Raw genomic sequence first — 24551 nt, 5'->3', positions numbered from 1 at the left:
TGGGTTAATGGGGGCTGTTCACACCCAAATGTCAAAACAGGATGATGTGCGTAAAATGTGATGTAAGAGTGTGTTTGCTGTGGGATGAAAGGAGAGATGGACTGTGCTCCATTTGCAAAGTGAAGCCAATGTGGAAGTCCCTTAAAGGAACAGTTCACCCAAGGATGAAAATGTGTTCATTATCTACTCGCCTACATGCCAGTTGGAAAGTCGGGTGAACTTTTGTCATCCTAACAACTATTACATGGAGATACATGGAGACATTTTCTTTTTTTCAGTTGTTTGTCTGTGTTTTAAAACGAGTCCCGGGCAACCTCGTTTGTTAAGGAGACTGATGCGAGAAAAAAGTTTCAAAAATGTTTTGTGGATTATAAAACTTCATCCGACTTTCCTGTGGCACGGGGGCGAGTAGACACGATTTACATTTTTGGATGAACTGCAACCAGCAACTTTTTAATGGCCTCCACTGACCTTACAAGGAAGACTAATTATTTGTAAGCTCATGAGAAAATGACCCGAATTATTACTTACAATATGTTTCAGAATTTAATGATGCCATACGATCTAGTCTCAGGATACATCTGAGTGATTCCCAGACATATTTATGCCAGTGAACGAAAAGGGCTGAGGTGGTCATCAGCAGTCAAACGGAAAGAGTTAATAATGAAAAGAAATGCCTAGAAAACAAAAGGGACACACGGTGGTGCATAGTGACAGAGAAATGGTAACCCACCTCTGATGAGAGCTGTGTTTGAGATTTGTCACTGCAGAAGCTGCCCACATGATCTGAGCGTGAATGTGTTAGTGGTGTATATTCAGACTTGCAGGCTCACATTACTCTGAGAGCCTGTCAGAGCAGGGTAAGCTGTTTTAGGGATTATGTTATTGGGATTGGAAAGGGGCTGAACCTTTTTCACTGTTCCAATTTTTAAAATGGTGAAAGCCTTCTGAGCATTATTAATTTTTTTCTTTTGTGGAGAGGAGACTCTCCCCTTATAGGTATTGAGTTCATACAAATCACTTTTCCCATTAAACGGAGAGTGTATAAAGAATTTAAGATGGTCCTCTCCTTCCAAGGCCTCAAAATGTTAATGGCAGAAAGACAGAAAAGAGCGGGGACAGTTTCCTCTAGACAACTGTGGCAAACAGTGCATAGTTAAAATCAGAAGGTAAGTGCGTCAGATTCAGTGGATGATGAACTCCACTGCTCGCACAGCAACAACAAAACACATTAAAATGACTCTCCCAAATGACTCCTACAGGAGTTTTTTGATCTGATTACCTTCGGACAGTGTAATTTGTCAGTGTCTTGCAATAGTGGTTGCAAAAAATATAACATTCTGATCTGACGCTGCTGCGGTCAAGGTTTGATTTTGTTTAGACACAAAATGCTCGGTCAGGGTCGAGGAAATATTCTAGCTTGGGAGTAAGAGATCGGTCATTGTTGTGGTCAAAGAGGCCAGCGTTGATTGACAGCAGGAAAGACAGCGACAGCATTCTTCCATGTCGAAGCCTGACGTCTCTCTGTCACCCTAAAACAGTGTCACACTCTTTCTTTGTGTGGCAGATGGAAAGGAATTATAATCCTCACAGCCAGTAGAGGACTTTGACACCTGAAGGTAAGCATGTCCTCTTTAGCATACGCTAAAGTCACAGGGGTTGTCCATGGGCGTGCTTGGTTTTTGTGAACAGCTGATATGGTTTTACATCACCCAATGAAAACCAGTTGGCTCGGGTTCAGAAAACATCACAAGTTTTGGCTTAAAGTGACTTTTTTTTGTTGCCGCAACTGCAGCTGGAATTGTCCCAGCGTGATGAAACACAGTCTTGAACTGCAGTCACTGGCCTGACCAATTGCATTTCCTAATGTGACGATGTGACGTCGCCCTGGCACACAGACAGGATTGTTTTCCTCAGCATACGGTCAAAAGGTCTTTTTGATGAAATCATTTGATTTATATTTCCCTTTTCACATTAAATTCCCCGGGGCCGAATGATAGAAACATAAATCTAGGATGATAAAAAGGTAAGGACCCTCAACATAAGCCTTCCCCTCCTCTGACCCCCTTTAATCCTAATATTCTTTTGTACAGTCCCATTAGGAAAATTAACAGAAAAAAAGTCATTTCAAATGCACTTTGCCTGGCATTAGCATAATTTCCTTTTTCGTATTTTTTAAAAGCACATACCCACATCTTGCGGTATGGTGCATGCGTGGTTGCTTGCTTGCGTCGCACAGATATTCAAAAAGAAAAACTGTGACTCGACTTATAAACCTGTTTATGCCTTTGAACACACGTGTCCGCGTTGCAAACGAGCCCCTGTTACTCTATATGTGTCCCTGCCTTTGTGATACTAACAACTCCTCCAAGCAGCTCACTCCTGCAGGTGTCAGACGGAGGCAGGGCAGCACAGCCATCAGGGAGAAATATGGGCTGTAAGCCGGAGCTGTAGCACCATTACCAGCAGCGTCTTACTGCTGCTTTCATCTGTTAGCTCTATCTCAATGGTCATCTGGGGAACCTGGCCGCCGCGCTGCCATCAAATTGGAGCTGGGCAGGAGCAGGAAACAAAGATCATTATACAAGGTGTGTGTGTGTGTGTGTGCCTGTGTGTTGATATGTGTATGTGTGTGTGTGTGTGTGTGTGTGCGCGTGTGTGTGTGTGTGTGTGTGGGCACATTTGTGGGACCAAAAGTGAGAAATGTTGTTCCGTGCAAGCAGCTGAGTGTGTTTCGGCCTTTGTGGGTGCAGGCATGCATCTGTGTGTGTGTGTGTGTGTGTGTGTGTGTGTGTGTGTGCGCGTGCGTGTGTCTCCTGCTGTGTGTGGATTACAAGAGAGAGCGAGAGAAGCTGCATAACAAATCAAAAGCCCTGGTTTGTCCATAAGAAGCCTCATGGCTGGAGGCTACAAAGAGAAGCTAGCACAACACTTTGTCTGCGCGGCCTCTCTCTCTCCGGTGGCAGGTCGTTTGGGCGAACAACGGCGCTGCAGCTGATACAGTACATGCTTCTCTGACAGCTCTATTCAGTAAAGAACAGGATGAAGTAGCTGTTATTTACCGTATGACTTTGTGTGTTTGTGTAACGGCTCGTGTGTGTATGTGTCCCACTTTGTAGGCGGAGAATGGTTTGTGTGCGCACAAAGGTGGTTTGGCACTCCGGTGTTTGTGTGACGATAAAAAAAAAAATTTCCAGTTTGACATTTTGAAAAAGGGATTGCTTTCTTCTTTAATGGCTGGTGCTTGAGACAAGGCCTTCATTTCCAAAAGCAGGTAGCTGCTGGGTCTCTCTCCTGCAGCTGCATGAGCCACCACAGCAGGCACTGCACTGATCCGTCGCCAAGTTGTGAAGCAAGACCTTGACCTTTTGACCCCGAATGTGCCGACCTCCATAAGGAGCTTCCAGTGGGATTCAGGTCTTTGCAGCAGGTCGAAGCTGTGGCAGGTACAACTTTAGTGTGTGAGTGGTAAAGTGGAAGGTTCATTTTGTGCGTGTCTGATTTGCCAGATCTTTCGAAGCCTTGCAGGCTAAAATGTGGGATGTATCATAGGCTTACGTACCGTCATATTGACATTTCTACAAAACCTTTCAGATCACGTTCACATTACATGTTAACGACCTGACCTTCACATCAGGATTTGGAGGGGATGGTGGTGGAGTTACAGACGAGAAGGCTGCTAAGCCAGTGACCGCAGTTCGAGCCTGTGTTTCAACATTTGTAATTGTGAAACTGAAGCTGGGATTTTCAGAAAGTCCTCCAGAAAATTTCCAGTTGTGTTTGTGGTGACCTAAAACATGATATTATCGTTGCCTTCAACAAGTGGGTTTTATACCTACACCTGGAGTTACAGGCAAGAAGGCTGTCAAGCCAGTGACCGCAGTTCAAGACTGTGTTTCGGAATTTGAAAGTGTGAAACCACTGGGTATTTTTGATGAAGGACTCAACATTTGTAAACCTAAGACCACTTGAAATTTTAAGTAGAAATTGGGACGATTCCAGCTATATTTGTAGCGACAAAAAATATCTTTCAGTCGTGTTTTCAGCCAGAATTCGATATGTTACTAAACCTAACCAGACCATAAACACAGCGTTGTCACAAGATAGAAAAAAAGGTTGGTTGGTCCCTTGCAAAAATGTACAATTCCAACGTATATTATAGCTATAGGGTTGCCATATCAGTACTTCTTCGTACTTTAGTTCAGAGCAGGTATAGCACAAGACTCCCTTCTACTGTAAGTGATGTAGTATGATATAGTGTGTGTATGTGTGTGTGTGTGAATCACATCAATACTTGCAGTGGTGAGCTGCAGGAAAAAGGACATAAAGAAGAGTTATGACTCTATCTCACGGAGTTTCTGTCTCCGAGGGCACAGCGACATAAGAGAGACCTTTTAGTGCTGACACATGCCTGAGTGCCTTTAAGGTTGAGAGGAGAAGACGTTATGTTTCTGAAGTATGACTGCGAGTACAAACACTCCTGAGCAAATGATGGCAGAGATAATGATGACTGCTGTATCTGCTCCATCCCCACACGCTAGTCGGAAACTCAGTTTGTGCAGCCATGGCTGAAGCTGCGGGTGAAATGCACACGATGCTCCTCTTTCAATGCCATGCACGGGCTGTCGTCTTTATGAGCCCCTCAGGGGTCGATTCATATTTGCACCATTTAGGTGTGATTGATTTGCCACTCAGGGTACGCCTACAGCAGTCTGAGATCGTCTCGGCATTTCCCAGAGAGCTGTTGGTTTTATGAATAGATCTGATATGCATTTGTCAATAATGTGGATGTGAACATTTCCACTGCAGCAGCCAAGAGACAGGTTGAGGTGTGTGTGTGTGTGTGTGTGTGTATGATTTGCAATGTGTGTGCCTGTATTTGTGTGTTCTCAGGTTGTCCTTGTGAAAATGTTAAAAGTTGTGCATAATATAAAAACACATTAGATACATAATAATGTAATGCAAAATTTGTTCTTTAAATAGATAAATGAAATAGATAGAATAATTCCAAGAGATTATGGATCAAAGGTGCAGTGTGTAGAATTGATGGGGATTTAGGTGGCGTTTATTGGCAGAAATGTAATTTAATATTCAAAAATATGATTTTATGTGTGTTTAATCACGTGAAACTAAAATATGTTGTGTTTTTGTTGTATTAGAATGAACCATTCACACCTCCAGAAGGAACAGGTCCCCTTCCCTGGAGTCCAGCATGTTGTACCACCATATTTCTGCAGTAGTCCAGAATGATCAAACCAAACACTGGTTCTAGAGAAGGTATTATAGCTTTATACTGAGGGGTATTCAGTTGGTTGAAATCTGCATCCCCAACCTCTTGACGCCACCGATTCCTACACACCAGACCTTTAACATCTGCGTGCTGTGTCTACTACGTGTATAGTACTGCACATCACAGTGAAGACATGTAAAGAACAAAGCGTCATGTCATGAATAAGTTGGTGATTTCCTGCTTCGGTGCACTCAGCATCTTGGGAAAAAAAAAAAAAAGAAAATGCGCTGATGTGAGCTGAGTGATTGTGGAGTCAGAATTATACCACCAAAGAAACTGAATTTAAGATGCACAGATGAAATTGTATACAGTAGGGTAATTTGTTTCTGTCCTTTTCAGATATTGCAAGCGATGAAAAAGTCTCTGAATAGTCGGGAGGATTATAACTTAACTCGCACAAAGAGGCTGAGTGCTCCAACAGAAAGACTCAGACAGACAGTGGCATTTGGGAGACAGAAAAAAAATAAAAAAATAGATGGTAGTTCTGAAAAAGATTACAAACATGTTCTGAAAGGTCATATAAATTTGGTGTTTCGAAGATGATCCGATGTTGTTAAAGAACATGTGTATGAAATGTGACAGATTGCTGTGGAGGAGCCAGGTTGTGTTATTGTTCACACGAAAGTTAAAGCATGATCACAACCTTACCTTTACCATATTTCATTGTTAGTAACATAGTTAGTAGTTAGTTTTAATAAGCTTAGGATGGATACGTGAAAATAATGAGAATACAACAAAATGTATTCTTATTCTACCATCAGAATCAGAAAAGTTTTTGGCTCACTAGATGGTGTGCCTGCTTTGAAATTCTATCATGCGTAGTCATCATCATTATTCCACTCCCATTAAACTTTTTTGGTACATCAGACAAAGTAATTAACCTGCCGCTTACTGCCGTGTTGGCCTTGACTATATATGATCTCTTCCATAGTCAAATTACCAATACCAAACGTGCTAGGTGCAGTAATATTTCCAAAATAATGGCACTAAAACTGCTACACCACTTGCCGTGTGCTTCGGGATGGTCCAGGTCCGACATGGCGGCTAGTTTGGAGACTTTCTGCTATATGACAGAAATAGCTCGGTTTCGTGTGTTTTGAAGAGTTTCCAGAGGTGTTGCCTCACTGAATTGTGTTCGTCCATTTTTTCCCATCATCATCGCCCCCTTCTGGCGCCGCATTCTCATACATTTGAAGGCAAGTCAAACCGTCACCCTCACACGCTGACCTCTGGAGGTTAGGCGGGTCTATTACACTCTAAAAATCTGTTATGACTTAAAGACACCCAGCAATGAAAGAAAGGTTTTTTTCTAAATTTTGAGACTTATGAAGAATAATATGTGTTAGGAAGTTTGGAAGGAGTATTGTTCAAAACTACACACTTTATGCACTTAAATCTTTGATTTGACAGGGCTGCTGCTCTATGTTGTGAAACATTTAATTAAAAATAACAAAATACTAATTGTCAGTATCAAATTTGACCTTGTTTTCGGTGGTCTGGGTTAAATTTATCATATTTTGCAGGAATACCCAAATGAACACAAAAGAAAAGAAAAGTTTCCGTTGTCTTTTTCACCAGTTCATTTCAGAAGAGTGAAACAGAGCAGCACAGCAGCTTCACTGTGCTGCGACTACTGTGTCAAAATAGTTGAACTCAGTTTATCTCTACTGAAACATCCAGACATTCACTCCGTCTCAGCTCTATGGATCCCAATTCTCACATAGATTTGTATATCTATGCAGTTCACTCAACGGTGAGTTTGAGTCCTGAATTTGATTGACTGTTATGTGAGCTGCAGGAGATCATACAGGAGACACAGCTCGAAAAGAAGACAGCCGAACCACCACCACCTCCTTCAGCACTGTACACCGCAGTAGGTCCCATAAATAACCCACTTAATAATTGTTATGAGAATATTAATACATTTTTATCCATATATAATAATTGCTATCAGTTAATAGAGAGGTGGTACCTCAGTCAGCCTGAAATGTATCAATATATATATACCATGTTCTGAGGGAATACTCGATTCTGATTGGCTGCAGGGTGTCCATTAATCCCTGATATATGGATATCTACTAAGTACTTCGCTGGTTTAATTAATGCGCTAGCTGGCGTATCAAATCTGAATATTTTACAACACTGAGTGCAGTCCGTCAGTCCTTCAGTGCCTTATCCTCTGAACACCACAGGATGGCGACTGTAACACACAAGCTGCAGAAAGTACACTTCCCCTCTAAACTTACTGATACGGGAATAATCTCACATCCCGTTCGCTGTTCAACTCTACTTCAGGCTGCGGCCAAAGTAACGTTACATACGGCCGATCATTTGTTCGTGAAAATCTTGATATTGATTTGTGGACAATGACATGACTGGTTGGCTAGCTAGTCTTGTTAGCTAGCATACTGTCAAATTATATTTACTGTTGGTCAACCGTACGCAATGTTATTGACTTTGAATCTAGCTAGCATATCGTTAGCTTTTTGGCTCATCGCTGAGCGGACTAGAATATCTCCCGTTGCCAAGTCGTATCTATGGTCTGTCCTATTTACTGGAGGAGTGAACAACATTTCCGTTGCATAAGAACCTTACGGGAGGGTAATGATTGTTCCAGGTATTAGTCAAACCCTGAAAAACTTTGTATTTTGATTGTAAAAGCATGAAAATATAAATTTATGGTCTTAATTTCTTTTCTTTGGCAAGCGACCATGGTATAAGCAGGATAACGCCCTTCGAGGTGTCCATAATCAGGAATAAATGGCCTTAATAAGGCCTCCACGTCGTCCATTAATTCCTGATTATGGACATCTCGTCGGACATTATCCCTTACATATATTGTACCAGATTACCTTTGACAGGCCTGTCTTGGGATGCTCACGCTTGATACTGCAACTCCTTCTTAACCTCTCACCACAGCTTTTACTGACATCCCTGTATCGCTAAATTATTTATTTATTGATACAAAAATAAAAAAATAACATGTCTGTGTCTATTGGCTCAGAATACATCACCTGTTACTGCAGGTTGTTCTGCTACTCATACATGCATGTCCTGGTATGTGTTCTTTCTTTCTTTCTTTCTTTCTTCCTGTCTTTCATTCATTTTTCTTTCTTTCTTTCGTTTGTTTGTTGGGTGGTTGGTTGGTTCTTTCTTTCTTTCATTCTTTTGTTCTTTCTTTCGATGGTTAGCAGTTGGTTTATTCAGTCGTAGGTTGTTTCTTTCTTTCTTCCCTCCTTCTTTTCTGTCTTTCTTTCGTCAGCTCGTTTGTTTAGTTGGTTGCTTTGTCCATTGGCTAGTTCTTTCTATCTTTCATTCTTTCTTTCATTTATTCTTTTGTTCTTTCTTTCATTGGTTGGCAGTTGGTTCATTCAGTTGTTGGTTCTTTCTTTCTTTCTTTCTTTCTCCCCTCGTTCCCTTCCCCTTTCCTCCCCTCCTTCCTTTCTTGACGCCTACAGCACTATAAGTATTGCAACTTCATGATTAAAGTTACTTTCTTTACTTTTCTCCCCTCCCTCCCTTTTTCCTTTCTTTATCTTTTTCTTTTTCTTTGCTTTTACTTCTTTTTTCCAAGATTCTCCCCCCCCCCCCATTGTCTCAATGAATGTTACATTGATCATAAATGTTTTAGCGCCACATGCAATTTTGATGGGGGCGCTGCTGTTGCTGTGTCTTTTTAGGATACAGTAGGCCTAATTGTGCCATACACAGTTATCTCTGTTACCACTATAGTACAAATAGGAGGAGACAGCAAAAGAGCGAATGCGTTCGAGGCTGGAGTCACTGGGAAGTGTTTAAAACTCCCTGTGACTGCGATACAAACATAACTACAACGACAGAGCTGTTGTTTCTACACCTACGTGTGTTTAAACCTTTACCTGCCCGCCACTGAACATCATTAATGCCTTAGTGATGCTTTAAGGAGCACTGTAGTGTAGTTTTGGGGGAGACCTTTCATTCAGAAGAGAAAGATCTACATTGACTGCATTTTTTATAAGCCTAAACAAACTGAATAAACAAACTGACCTGAAAGGACAACACAGTTTCTACTGTTTGACTGTCTTTATATGTGGCGGACCCTGCCAACTTTCTAGTTTTAAACAGAGTTCTATGGACCTGATTTTCCTCTGTGAACAGCTTGTTTATTCACCTATGGAACAATAGAAATTTCCAAGTTTGAATTGTTACCTCATTAACATTGTAAATATTAAAGGTATGAGTTTGAATCTCCAAAAATCCTCTCCAAAACTACACAGTGCTCCTTTAAGCAGCAGCGCCGCAGGGTCTGAGAGGAAAACGGCACAAATGAAAGATTCAAATGATATTTCTTGCAACAACCAACTGATTTTTATCTTTAAATATCATTTTCTAATTTATTTTTTAACATTTCAAAAATAATAATAATTAGTTGTATTTTATTGTTTCGTTTTTGCATTTTCAGTCTCACTGCGCATGTCGTTCCACAAATACAAAATGTATTTTCCACAAACTTAAACTTAAAGGTTCTATTTGTCAGAGCTCGTCAAATAATAATGCGCCATCCCACATCGTCATTATTCGGCGAGTTGGGAATGACGCTCAAAAATCCACTTTCCTTACAAACAGCACCTTTAAAAAAAGAATGTCTTTACTTCATGCAGAACTCAAACCATAACCTAAATGTATTCCTTCATCCAAATGTCAGAATGAGTCCAGATTCAAATCGGTCACCAAAAGTCAAACATCTGCAGACAACCTTCATATTTTTGACCCTCCACTCGTGTCCCACCGGTGCATCTGGTTCCAACGTCTGAGCGCACGCCGACACACGCACGCACGCATGCACACACACACGAACACGAACACGCACACACACAGGTGTCGCTTTCCAGTGCGATGAATCTGCAGATGCAGCCTCACCGCATTCGGCGTGCAGCGGCTGACGTCAGGAGCCGAGCGCAGCGAGAGGAGTTGAAATAGGGCAGAGCAGGAGCGGAGCGCTGAGAGGAAAACCAGCCTGAGGAGCCGGAGGATGGCAAACCGCCGCTGAAGAGTTGGGACGCGCTACCCGTCGCTTACCGAAACGCAGCTGCTGACTGAAACACCAGCCCCGCAATCCATCCGAACCATTTTAAGCCCTGCTGAGCCGGGGAGGAGAGGAGTGGGAACTAAAAAGGAGCGCAGTTTGGACGCGTCGCTGCGAGGGAATCTGTGGCATATTCGCACGAATTGCCTCCTTTTTTCTGCCTTTTATTTTTTTGGGGGTGCCCCGGAATACCACAGGTAAGCTGGAAGCTGTATGTACTAACGCAGGATGAGGGGCTCCCGACGCTGCTCAGACGTGCATTTAATGTTTCCCCTCACAAGTTTGGGGTTGTTTTTTGGGGGGTGCATGACGCTGCTTTCTCTATCCGTATCTATTTGCATCGGGGAGTGAATGGAAACTGAGAAGGAGGTTCGGCGGTGGCGTGCTTTAATTTTGAATTAGTTTGTGAGTAGCTGAGGAGAGACGCATGAATAATGGAGAGGGAGACAGGGCAGAGATGTGTGTGAGGTGCAGCCGTATAGCGCAGGGCGATGTCAATGACAGTCTGTGACAGTGTTTAACTACACTGCCTATTGTCTGGCGCAACGCGAGCTGCGATTAATCATTCAATATGACCAGATGCCAGCTTTTTTTCTTTTTCTTTTCTAACCTCGTCCAACCGTGCGGCGGCTCTTCCTGCTCGGGAACAGCGGGGCAGTGTTTGATAAATGGCTCCAGGAGGACTCCTCTGGCCGGATGCGCCAGGTTTTGCTCAGGCAGCGCAGGGACTGGAATGATAACACAGTGAGACACGCACATCCCTCTCTGGGGCTCTCTGGCATGGATTCCCGGTCCCAACACCCCCCCTCCTACTACCACCACCACCACCACCACCTCATACCCCTCCTCACCCGGTCCTCCAGCCGCCAGCCAATTAATCTGGCACGACTCCGGCGTCTTATTAAGCACATCCACCCCTCATGCAAAAAAAAAAAGAAAAAAAAAGGAAAAGGAAAAGGAGGAGGAGGAGGAGGAGGAGGGAGAAATTCCTAAACAAACCGAGATTTTCTTGTCTGATTGTGTTAAATGAGCTGCCTCAGCGCTCCCTCATGGGTATATCCTATCAGTGTCACCAGAGAGCTGGCACAGCGGCAGCAAAGCCTCCGTGACGGCCAGCGGAGTGGGAAATGAGGACTGGTCGGCGCGCACCGCCGCCGTGTTGTAGCGCACATTGCGCCGGAGCTCTCCGCGGTGCTGAAAACGCTCCAGCCTCTCCACACTCATCGCGCCCCAACCCTGTCTCTCTGGGCTCCTGCTGGACTTCACTATCTACCTGGAGGCAGATATGGAGCCGACGTCCAGCGGCTGAAATACGGCCATCCATCACCGGGCTATCTGCGAGAAACTGCTTGTAAATCGTAGCTCCCCCCCCCCCCACCCCTTTTTTTTTCAGACTCACGCGGGCCAACAGCCCCTCTCCAACTCTCAACTCAACACACACACACACACACACACACACGGAAGCACATGCGGAGACCTTGATCAACATCTCGCCCTGAGAGAGAGCGTGGTTCTCGGCTGGTTTGCCCTACAGCAACACAGACCCTTTACACATGAGCCGAATCATTCTCTGAATAAACCAGCGAGCACCTATAGACGTCACATGTGAGGAGATGTCTCGCTCAAATAGTGAAATTCTGCGTCTCCTTGGAGTCAACAGTTGGATGTAGTGTGTTTTTCATGGCTGACTCGGTGAAGCTGTGCGAGAAAATAGAAGCCTTCTAATCACCGCTCAGTTGACTTCACTGCAGTCTGAATAGCAGCATTACATCAGCACAGTAACAGCACATTTATACATATAGGCAGGAGTCATAGTGACTCTGAAACCACAGCTTTCATGGATGACTCCTGCAGTTTCTAGGGGGTCTGAGCAGTTGTGCAGCCCACCCTCGGTCCAAAGAGTCAACGGGTTGGGGAAATAATGATGTGGCCCTGAACAGTGACTCAGTCGGGCTCGTTGCAGTTGGCAGTCCGCTGTGTAACTTATTAGCTGTCTCGCGGAGAGAGCCATTACGGCGTGGTGTCCAGCAGATTATGGCTGCTTGTTGTGCTTCAGAGGCAGCCCTGATAGTGGGATGACTCACACACCTACAGATACACACACACACACACACACACACACACACACAAAGAAACCTTCACTGTATCATCCCAGTCATTAGAGTTGAATAAGGCTTGTGGAGCGCTCTCTCTCTCTCTCTCTCTCTAAGCAGTTAAATCCTGCGAAAGCCAGAGCCAGCTCGAAGCAGCGTCTGTGCATGGGTGCATGGGTGCATGGGTGTCATGCATGTTAGCTGGATATAGCGAAAGATTTCGGGGGGGGGGGGCGGTAAAGGTCTTATCTTGTGTTGTGTAACCAGGCGGAAGAAGGGTTTTCACACTTCCACAGGTGCTCTCATGACCAAGTGTGACTTAACCGAGTCTCCGGCCTGGATTTAAACGCATCAGCAAAAGCATGGTATTGACTTTTTGAGTGACCCCGGCGACGTCGAAGCTGTAGTCAAACAGTGTCAGTGCTGCTGTTGTTTTGTTGCAATTAAAAGTACTACACAGCGTTTTTAACTCTTCATGAAACAGTGTCAATATAGTGACACCGCTGATTCACCAAATGAGACTTTCCTCAAGAAGACTGGGTGTTATGGTCGTCCTGAAAGGTCCAATTTGTAGCACAGTTGGTTGGGAGTGAGACTGTACAATCAACTTCTCTTACAAACTGGGCCTTTAATGCCTGCCAGAAAATGCTTAATTCTGTGACTTTGTGACATCACACTACATCACCATGTCACACATTTGCATAATTTATGCCTAGCGGCCAGTCTCGTGAGGATTGATTTAGCACGGCTGCTCGGTGCTTGTTAGTGGTGCTGGATCAGGCGTGTGTGAGCTGACCAATCAGTGGACAGTGTGAGAAAATGGATGGGTTTTTGAGCAGGATATGATGCGTTCAAACGTGAATGTATCATCGGTTTGCAGGAATGTAAATTGCCAATATTTTATCCTACTGACTAGGCTGGGTACGGCACTTAAGTCTACTTTGTGTGACTGCCAGAATCAACAAAAAAAGAAAAAAAGAACGTTACTTGTAGCTGTTTTTACCTCACACGGGATGATTGGATGTTCAGTTTCTTACAGTTTTCCACATTGATGCTTGAGCATAGATGCAGAAAATAACTCCCGGCTCAGTTTGAAGATTTAACACCACGATGAACGTGAAACTTTATTGGTCGTCGCAGAGAAATTCCCCTTCGCTCGGCTTTTGAAAGATCAGAGGTCAGACTCGGCGACGGGAGTTCGGTGTCTTTCTCCGGGACGTTTCAGCTGAGCGAATGCCTGCTGACACAAGAGGCTGAAAACAGGTTGTTCTGGTTAAAGCACAGTCTGTCTGCCCACTTGACTTCCCTGCTGCTCGCAGAAGTCGGGGCGCCGGAGAAAGATGAAGAGAAAGATCACTGTCTGCTGTCCTCCTTTAATACCAGACACGAGCGAAGGACACGCATGTTGCTGTCACAGATATCCGACATGTCGCTGCTCTCTCCTGCTGTCATGTCGGACCAAATGAAAAGGATTATTTCAAAGTTTTATGTATTTGTAAAGTTTAGATTTTGATGGTTTCAGCTGCTCTTTCAGCACGAGCACATTATAGCAAGCTGTGACTGGGAAATTCTGAATGTGCTTTGCAAAAAATGGGCCAGATGTCAACAAGGGTCACATAAATGCTCATTACTGTCATAGCTATTTGGAGATTTAGATGGAGTTTACACATGCAAATGGTAAAAATTAGGTGCGACAATGGTTCTTTTATCCCCCCTATACACAGAGCAGACATGACCCTGTCCTTTTTTTTTATAAATTCCAGGTAGGCGCCGCAGGCTCCAAACAATCGAGTCATAAAGAGCCCTGGATGACAATGCCTGTGTAACGCTTCGGCAGAAAAAAAAATCTATTCTTCATATCAATTAGGATGCCCCTCTCGTGGACGGTTTAAATCCTCGGCATCACATCGCCTGAACCCCCCTGCAGAGCTTGTCTAATCAGCAGCAGGATTTATTTCCACACAACAAAGCCTCACCCTCGGGTAAACCAAACCCACATCCATGCCTTCAATGTTTTTTCACGCCCGTTGACTTTGATTTGTTTGGCTTTGCAAATTTTTCAAAAAGAAATATAACGAGCCAGACTCCGAAACAAAGGTAAAAATGCGTTACATACGGCGAGGCGCGCCCTTTGGGGGGGCTGGCTCTGTCGCCATACGTGCCAGTCGAACGGGGCTGACGGGATTAGTTTGAAATTGAACTGATGAAAACCGTTCTGGTGGGTTTCAACGAGGGCACGCTGATTCTCGCGACCTAGAGGCGTGTATCGTGATTAACATGAGTCCTCTGACAATGGGAAGCCCCCAATATGAGTGACACTGAAACTAAAGAAGACCGGTGACTCATTCCGTCAGATTCAGTTTCCTCTTTATTTCAGAGACATGTTACTGTGCCGTCAGCTCGCCCGACAACTCCTCTGTTCTCCCAGCAGAGCGCGGGGCCACAAAATGTGGGCAACACGGTTCACTTGAAATTCCGATCACTGATGTTGAACTTCTAGAAATGACCTTTACCGTAGCATCCCACATGAACACAGCAGCTGAGCTGCGAGCATCAGTAGCGCCACTCTGAGCAAACAGCGCTCGCCGCCCTCCTCTGCCTGAATGGAGGAAACTGACGAAAGAGTCAGCAGAGAGGGAGAAATGCATCGAGAGGTTACGGAAAGGTCACCCGGCGTATCTGTTTTCTGCAGTGAATTCAGTCAGCCATCTGCCTGTCCCCTTTATCTAGTCACTCCTCCCTCCTCTGCTTAAAGCTGCCAAATGTCGGTTCTCGTGCTTGGAGCTGTTTTGACGCGTATCACGTTTGGAGAGGTGGCATGACTCAAAGTTGTGTTGAAATGTTACCTCGCCAACTGCGGCAACGCGTGCACGTATGCAAATGTTGATGATGTCAGAGGACTGAGGCACAAAAACACTTGGTTAGTGTCAGGAAGTGATCATGATTTGGCCTAAAATACCTGTTGTGGCGGCCATGAACACGGCTGGAAATCGTCTCGAGGTCTCCTTACAGTTATCCGGTGGTGTCCCGCTCACACGTGTTAGAATGCCACAGTCCCTCATCCAAACTGTCCAGCGGTTTCAAGCTTAACACAGTTTTGTAACCCAACAACCATTCTCTCAAACTCCTGTTATAAAAGTCAGGTTATGAACACGTAATGCAAATTTAAAACAGCGCGTTTCGTAGCAATGTCGATATAGTGCACACAGCAGCCAATGGCAGTTACAAAGGTGAATGTATGAGTGATTTGCAGAAACGCAGAAAAATGCCAACATTTTAACATGTCAACTGTCAACTGGAGAAAGTCTGTAGTTGAAGGTGCAATATGTAAGTAAGTTGATTATCGAGTCTCACTCCCAACTCAAATACTGACGTTCTCAGTGTCGTCAGTATCTGATTGGGTGGAAATATAAAAATTGAACATCACCTTACTTACAAATCGGACCTTTAAGCGGTAGTCATTCGTGTATCAACTTCCTTTGTCGTGATGGGTTGCTAAGAAAGAAGGAAATGAGCAGCGACGTTTACGGATTTTGAAAAGCAGTCGAAAGCTCTGAAAATGCTTGTGGACCCCTGAGACGTGATTATTTTGTCGCGTGTACAACTTCCGTGCTCAAGACGTTACACTCGATATGTAAAGCAATATCTAACCAAGTCCTACAGTACACGAGTCTGACAGTCAGTCCTGTGCTTTCAGAGCAAAATAAGGGAAGGGAAGCGAGTTAAGTTTTTAAAGCGGGGTTTAAAAGTTCACTTTGCCTTCAGTGATTTGAGTTTACGCCTCGCAAGAGTCTTCGCTTCTACTTTGAACAGCAGATTCCCGCTTCAGAATTGTTGTTGTCAAGCGCGCGAGAGAGAGCCTGTCGACAAAGCGAACACAGCACCATTTACATTATAAACCCCACTGTGACATTAATGCCTTAATAGCTACCTGCTGAAAGTGCAAGTTAACGCAGTAACTTTGAGCCTGTGGAGATAATTTGTGGGTTTTTGGAAGATAATGTGCATTTATTCAAGCCTTTAAGGCAAAGGACAAAGGAAAGAGAGAACGTTACGATGTTGTGTTGAAGTGTGTTGATCTTTCAGATTGCAATTTAGGAGGTGACCCCTTGACATGCATTGATTGCAGGCTGCTGCCAGCCATGAATGAGGCTTCTAGTGGTGCTCCAGTCGGCGGTGATTACATGTAGAAACCTCATTTTTCCTCCACAAAGTGCCTCTGAAGAACCATTTACGCTTTCAAAGGTGTTTTTCTCTTCGCTACCAGCGCAGACCTCTTTCATTTTCTTTGCCACACTTTAACGCCGCTCTATAATTAGCAAACATAGTCTCGTTAGCCATATTGACCACCCTGTCGCGGCACTTCAGATCCTCCTGATTTCTTTTTGCTCTTGCAGCCGTGTCGCACAGCCTGCGGGGGGGATTTCTGGATTTAACAAGTCGAGGTGCTGCTTGTGTGTCTTTCGGTCACACCTGACAAAGTAGGATGTGGGCTTTAACACCCAGGGGCTGCCGATCTGGTCACGGAAAGTTGTCAGAGAGAAAGCCAAAAGTCGATATCGGTGTTGAGTTAGAAAGGTAAAGAGGGGGAGGAAGAGAATGGAGTATGACACAGAAGGAAGGAGCCTCTTATCCTTCCTCTCTCCAGTTTTGAGATGCGGTCTTATTACTACCTAACAGCCTGAAGCTCTGCCTCTTCTACACAGACAGAAAGTGGCAAAGAGAGAGTGTCAGACTATAATTAATGCCTAGGTAATGCAGACGAAGCTGAGCCGATAAGAATCTCTGCTCTTGCTAAAGCACCACGTCCTACATTGTGTTCCTTCCGGGGTCCCTGAGCCTTTTCTGGGAGGCAGCCACATTCTTTCTCTCTCCACGGGGAACGTTTCACCACAATCTGAAAAGGCCCATGTGCACTTGTGTCTCTGCAAAAACGAATACATTAACTTTTCTATCACTGCTGCCATATGTTTTTTTTTTTTTGTCACATGTGTTAATTGCTTTAATGGCGTCCTTGTTGTTGCTCACATTATTTGCTCTGCCGTTTCCCAGCGTCTGTGTGCGTCGGGCCTGGCTCGCGCCCCACGTCAGAGTCCCATTGTGTCTGCTTTTCTTCCGCAAATTGCTCGACTTTTCTCCCCTATTCATTATAAGCACTGTGCAAGTTGTTTTTTCATTTTTCAGCACAATTGCTACTAAATCAGAAATGATTTACGTCACGCCGAACCGTTTTTGCAAACCACAAGGGCTTTTAAGATGATCATCTCTTGCCATTCCAGGCAGCCGTTTGTTTACATTAATTTCAGCTTTGTATGAAGAAAATGTGCAGGAAGACGACTAATGAAACTTTCCAAAGGATTAACGTCAGTCATTCAATAATTCTTTGTCAACAAATCCAATGGAAAGACAAAAATCAACATGCACAGATCCACTAACTGGTGTCTGTGAATCAAAATCCTGATATGCAGTTTTGCCGTATGCCGTAGACCACATTGTTGTCCAAAAACAATGAACCAATTATCAATGAGCCACGATGAGTAACATGATTCTTCATCACTATTAACATGGGAACGAACTGAGAGTCAATCCCTCGTACTGAAATACCCGCTAGCTTGCAAAATTACTGGGAGTAAATAGTTTGCAACAAATGCCCCATTTGCTCCTGTTAAGGTGAACGGCACTAATTTAGAACATTCATGTGTGTTTACAGGTCTTGGGGAGTATCACTACATATGTGAAAAAACGTAGCATAAAGCCTTTTGTGGCTTCAGAAGAAGCTGCATCTAATCTGATAAAAAACCTCATTGTGGGTAATGTAGGCACCGGGCTTATATGGGATATCTTGGGTTCTGCTTTTTCAATTATGATCACTTGTTTTTTAACTCTCCATAATAAGAGTAAGAGTACAATGTTAGACCAGTGGACTGCTTCTTATAACCTGGCGCCTCCATGCCCACAATGCAATTTAGCCACTGAGTGACATCACTGGAGGCAATTTGTCAGATTACATGCAGCTTCCTCTGGAGCCACAAAGGGCTTTATACGTTCAAGTATTCCCCAAGGCCTGTACAACAGATTTTGATGTGTAAAAATCTGAATTGTCCTTTAAGCAAGCAAATATTTGCCTATTTTTACATTTCCTTCAGACATGAGGAAACATTAGCTGTAATTTGGAGTTGTTGATTGGTGAATCCAAAACTCGCTCTCCCGTTGGCTCTGTTATTGTCCCTGCAACTCCCAAGAAAAACATCTGAAGGGGTCTTTATCCGCCAAATTCTCAAATATATCGACCAGCTAGTAGCAACTTTGTCTGTGCTTTGTTGCAAGAAAGGTGAAGTAACGTAAAATTAGCTGGTTATTGCTGAAAAGGAGGATGGTGAGGTACCAAACACGACAAAGATATGGGCTGTAAGAAAAAAAAAAAAGGAGTGGAGAGACTTGAACTGGCTCCGTGGAGCTGAGGGGAACTGCAACTCATTGTTAATATGAAAACTTTGATAAAGAGCTTGAATTTGTCCAAGCGCTGACATCATGATCCATCTTCCCGTTCACGTGCTGAAACTGGCTCAGTTTCGGGAAGTGGAATACATTTTGCCACAATGATAAAAGCTAAAAAAAATGTCTGGATTTTCCATTTCTTGTCCCGACTGCTTGCAGTCATCATTAATTAGATCTGTTCTCTCTCAATGAATTCCTCCTTGTCGGAGTGAAATCTGTTTTAACCGTGAGCTGTCTGGATTCCTGAGCTGATAAGGCCTGTCAGCTTTTAACTGGTGCGCTGTCAGCCCTCTGTCTCCTTTCCAAGGGGCTTGCTTATGAACCTTTTACATTACAATGAATGACAGTTCATAACCTTATCTTTCCGGGCTACTGTGCTGTATAAATCCTCTTTGGGAAACACCACTCCAGAGCATCCTGAGATTTATCACGTTGCTTGTCATGAAATAAATAAATAAATAATAGTGGGAAAAAAAAACCAAAAAAAAAACCCTGGCCCTGAACGGATGCGTATCCTGTTCACCTAGAGTGCCTGGAAGATAACTGGGGTTACAACGTGTGATCCTGATGCATGGCTGACAGACAGCCAGATTGACACCCCTGGTCTCTTCAGTATCTTCCCCAACCACACAGGAGCGGGAATCAAATGCAGACGAATGAGCCGCCGCTGCCGCATCCAAGTGCCGCGGAAAAAAACATTTTGGGCAAAGGCGATCCCCTCGGTGGCTCTATTTCATGCTACATAGACATCTGTCTGAGGAAAGGGGGCTGTTTGAATCCTGAGTGCAGGCAGACGCCGGATGATAGCAGAGATTTTTACTGAAAGCGGGAGCAACAGTTTGAGGCAGCACTCAGAGTAACAGCATGTAAGAGAGGTTTGTTCCAAAATGGGCCATGCACCATTTGGGGGTGGGGGGGTGGGTGGGGGGGGGGTTGCGGGGGGGAAACGACACCTACTTTCACGAAATGATTGACAGCAGAAAATATTGACTTCCTCTTTTTAAAGGATAGCAGGTTAACCTAGGTGACAAAATACTTAACTCTTTCCAAATACAGTGTTCTTGTCATTAATTGGGCAATACTTTCTAAATCAGTGGTTGGGTTGTTGGTTAGGAGGTGGCCAGATATTACAGGAATACTACAGGCAGCAGTGTGTCTCTATGATCCTCTAGCTTCTCTGCGGCTACACATTGCTAAAGTACTCGCCTGGTTGTGTTTCGTCAGCAGCATGGACAATGCTGAACAATCATGGAAATATTATAGGAATAAGAGGGGCCGCAGTGGGTCTCTATGATCCCCTTGCCCTTCAGATATTATAGATCTAAGACATGAGGGGGTGGGACAGAGAGATTACAAACCTGCGTGCTACCCCAGCACCGCTGACAGCGCCACGGATTTACCAATGCACACTGCTGCTGATATGTCAGAGCCGTCATCAGGGCCACAGATTCTAAACTTGGGTCAATGAGTGAGGCAGAATAGACTCAACATGTTCAACTAAACAAACTCTCCGTCCCTGCTACTTCTCTGCTTCCAGGGAATTGGAGAAGCAGGGGGGGGAGGGGGGAGGGCATGCCGTATAGGGTTACAAAATTAAAAGTGTTTGCCGCAGGATTTGCAAAAATAGTTCAGTACAATGCGTCTAATGCGTGCGATTGTACAGTACTTGCGGGTGGTGAACTACAAACCTTCCAGTTTTAGCATATGGCGTTCGGCATCCACAGATGTTTTTTTTTTTTTTTTTTTTTTTCTGTACCTCCCGCCCTCCTTTGTAATCTTTTTTAAACACTCAGCAACTTGCAGGGAGGAGGCCTGCTGAGTGGGGACTGACTGTCGTACTGGAACTGCATGTGTCATTTGTAACGGTGACAGCAAACCTACCTGGAGCGCGGAGCTGGGACAGGGAGCGGGAGAGGGGAGCTCAGCCTGATCGCTTGAATTAGTCTCAGAGCTCAGCTAGAAGCCTTCCCATGCTGCCATTAGAGAGGGAGACGGAGAGGCTTTCGGGGCCGCATGCGCTTCATTTACATGCCAGTTTTGTTTTTTGTATTTTTTGTTTGTGTGGAATTTGTCTTTTTGACGGAGAGCGTCCTTTTATTCGGGCTTATTTAGTTCGATTTTATCTGGGTCATATGAATTTAGTGTTGCGAAAAATCACAGTTTTGTTTCTACAACCTTGTCCTAACCGAACCCAGATGGCAAAAACTTTACTAGACACGTTCATCCAGCCCCCCAGAGACCACGTGGAATGATGGCGGTTCACTCCTGTATGCCAGATTTGAGCGACAAGCAGGCCATACAGTACCACGGAAATGAACTGTGACACGTAATTAGCAATTAAACAGTACGAGGACGCAAACTACAGTCAGACTGACTATGAAAAACAGAATTGTATAAAGATTGGTGCGTGCTTAATGCTCTTCAGTCATAGCAGAGGGATTTAGGATGCGATAAATAGTAGTTAAAGGTATAGTGACTGTGTTGTGAGGGCCAAATCCCTGCGTTCTTGGAATGGCTGGCTTGGAAGAGTCTTGCCATCGATTAGGATCAGTCTAATCAATAGATGATTTGATCTTCACCCGAGAAAAACACCGAAAATTGCAAATGAGAAAAAAAAAAAAAAAATCTCGCCATAATAAGAAGCAAGAAATGAACATTACTCAACATCAGCGCTGCAGAGCACATGCTCTCGGGGATCCATACATGATATTGCTGACACACATCACCATTAGCTGCAGCCTGACAGCCTCAGATGTGTTTCTCACACTGAGGGAGAAGAAAAGGATTGTTTTTGGGTTTTTTTTTCTGTCTTATGTTTACGAGTCACAGTAATGGGCGCAAATTCGTGCCATTCTCGTTTTGCACGGGGAGTCGTAGCTCCCCTTCGTCAAGGTCAGCGTTTTGCTCTAATTTAGTTTGAATTGGTTTCTTGATGTGTGGTGCGAGCGTTCATACTTTCTCGAGAGGAACTGCAAATTAAAACGTGTTGATGATCAGAATTTGAAGTCAATTTCCGAGATTATGCAAACTGCTGGATGCCGGATGAGGCCGGCTAATATAAACTCAAATGTGTTTTAACCGTTTTTTATTTGGGGTACTGTTTGTTGTGTTATTTGGAGACAACAGATTTAATCGAAAGTCCTGATCGGAAGAAATGACACCAAGACCCGTACAACACGATTTAAAAAGCCACCGATGCATCACTGTGAAATAATGAAGGCGCACTCTGTCATGATGAACCCTATTTCAAACTTCAGAGGTTCACATGTTCAGTCCGTGCAGTCCAAAAACATATGGCAGCTGTAACGATCCCATATTGGCTTCATGGGACCAGACGCTGCTCCTCGCAGTGAGAAATGATCTCCTCATCTGTTTGTTTTTTTTCCATACGCGCGTCCGTGCATTCATTAAGAAAGCTACGCTGCCATTCAGAATTAAGCCGTGGGTGAAAATGACTATTTTACCCCAACCTAGAAAATAAGCAGCTCCCGCCTTAATGAGGCTGATGCGTCTCAAAGGCACCTGAAATGTCGCCGTCTTCTTAAAGCGTGTGTTAAGATGTGACGGTGAGCAGATGGCTCTTTACTGTACCTGAGCACGGCACATTATAGGCATTTAGCTGAGTGCTTCCTACGCCGTTATGGCGGCAGTAGAAAGGCAGCTTCTGTCTCTGGACCGCCAGCATCCCAAACGTTTCTGTTTTTATGCACAGATATGTTTAATCCTCTGATTTTTGCTAATGTAATTGTCACACATGAAAAGGGTCGGGGAGGGAGGAGATGGAAGGGTTTAAGTGAAGGTGAAGTGCACTTGTTATTTCATGCATTTAATGTGAAAACAACAAATGTGCTGCTTTATATAAAAACCTTTCAAATATGACTCCAGTACGAAAAAGCAAAAGAAAAAAAAAAAGGATCCTTGCTCTATGCAAAAATGGATTACAGTGCTTTAAGGGATGAGAAGTGAGTAGCAGATGAGTAGCCCTTTATTTTTTTCATGTTTTAGCTTTTTATTTTTAATCTATTATTACAAAGCTCCGACTGGCTCATTCAGTTTATTAGAAAAAAAAAAAAAAAAAAAAAAAGCCTTCAAACCAATTTCTGTGCAGCATATGTGAAGAAAGTGAGGATGAAAATGTTCTCATAGAAAGTGAGCTGCGGAAACAGGAGACGGGCCGACCGCAGGCAGCTCCACAGGACGCCTCGGGCCCCTGACAATACTTTTCTGTCCCGAAAATTGAAAGTTCTCGTAGAGAGAACATGAAAAATGGGAGAGATACGGAGCGCAGGTAGCCGGGATGCGGGTAGATAGCATTCCAGTGGGCCGAGTCTGTTTGTAATTCAGGTCCCACGCTGAACAAGTCTGATCTGAACAAAGCTGCCAGGGGCTGCACCGGTTTTAAAGAATCTGTCTCTTTAAGCTTTTTAATATGCTGGTCAAATAATAGCTCTCTCATAGACGTTCTCCCCTCCTGATGAATTTCAAAATGGACCATTCATTCCACACCACCAGGACTCTGTTTGGGGGTGTGTGTGTGTGTGTGTGTGTGTGTGTGTGTGTGTGTGTGTGTGGGCCAGTGGCAGGGGGCAGGCAGCACATTAAGAGAGTGACTGGCAGATCTCATTTGGTGTTTAATTTCACGAGGGCGAGCTCTCATCTGTGAGGGCCCGTTAGCCTCGGGCTGGCCAGCTGAAGGATGCCGGTGGTTCCTTGTCGAGTGACGTTTACACTGACAGTCCTTACGTGAATCTCCGTATGAACGATAACTAAGTAGACTTACTCGAATACTTTAATTAAGTGTACTTTAATTCGTTTTTTCGGGTTTTTTATCCTTTATTTACACGTCAGAGATGTACCACTTTCTGCACCACTACATTTATTTGAGTTTGATTGTTACGAGTTACTTTGCAGATGATGATTTATAAAACCTATGTTAAGGACCTTGGCGTTCTTGACCAACTGGTGTGACAATGATCTCAACTCAAAGGCCTCCTTACTAGCTTTTTTTCAGAGCTTTTCCCAGGACCTCACATTGACCTGTTCCTCAAGTCTTTCTCATCATGAGCACGTTAAATATGAGGTACTGTTATACAGTAAATTAAATATGGGATCATACTCTGACACTGACAGGGGCAGGTTCTCCTACATTTTGTTCATAATACTTGTTAGCTAAAGTATTATATATTTGGAAATTAGCATGGATCAAATTACTATGCACAATGTAAAAAGGGGTCACTGGTAGTTAAGAACCCTTACGTAATTATCAGATAACTCTACAGTTCCTCTCAATGACATGAAGCATTTTAATGTGCTTTGGATAACTCGGCTAGTTAGCATTCTGACAAGAGCCCTTTATGCACAGGACTAGCTTTACCAGGGGACCACGAGTGATTTCGAAATGACCACCCACATCTACAGTATGTGTCGCGTGGTACAATTGCACAGCCTAAGCAAGGTCTGATAATCACTTGAATTTACTGACATTATCCCCCATATATGAAGCAGAAGCTGGTTTCAGAAGCGGAGGGTTTGTTCTTCAGCAGCCACAAAATTGTTTTTACCCAAGTGTAATGAGCATAAATACACATACGCAGCTCATTTAGAC

General features: G+C 44.0%; 1 protein-coding gene across 2 annotated transcripts in view; it reads left to right on the top strand.

Annotated features, from left to right (window-relative positions):
• Positions 1 to 10113: 10113 nt before the first annotated feature.
• fstl4 (follistatin-like 4) overlaps positions 10114 to 24551 on the top strand; it is a 221309-nt gene continuing 206871 nt past the window's right edge. Inside the window, exon 1 of one of the 2 annotated variants that reach the window (XM_030438789.1) lies at positions 10114 to 10552. The gene's annotated coding sequence lies outside the window, so the exon portion shown is untranslated. The remainder of the gene's footprint in view (positions 10553 to 24551) is intronic. The other variant, XM_030438788.1, reaches the window with a different exon arrangement.

Source organism: Sparus aurata, chromosome 13 (genome assembly GCF_900880675.1).
Source record: "Sparus aurata chromosome 13, fSpaAur1.1, whole genome shotgun sequence".
Classification (NCBI taxonomy): Eukaryota; Metazoa; Chordata; class Actinopteri; order Spariformes; family Sparidae; genus Sparus; species Sparus aurata.
The sequence above is the reverse complement of the archived record's forward strand: the minus strand, read 5'-3'. Positions and strand labels throughout refer to the sequence as shown.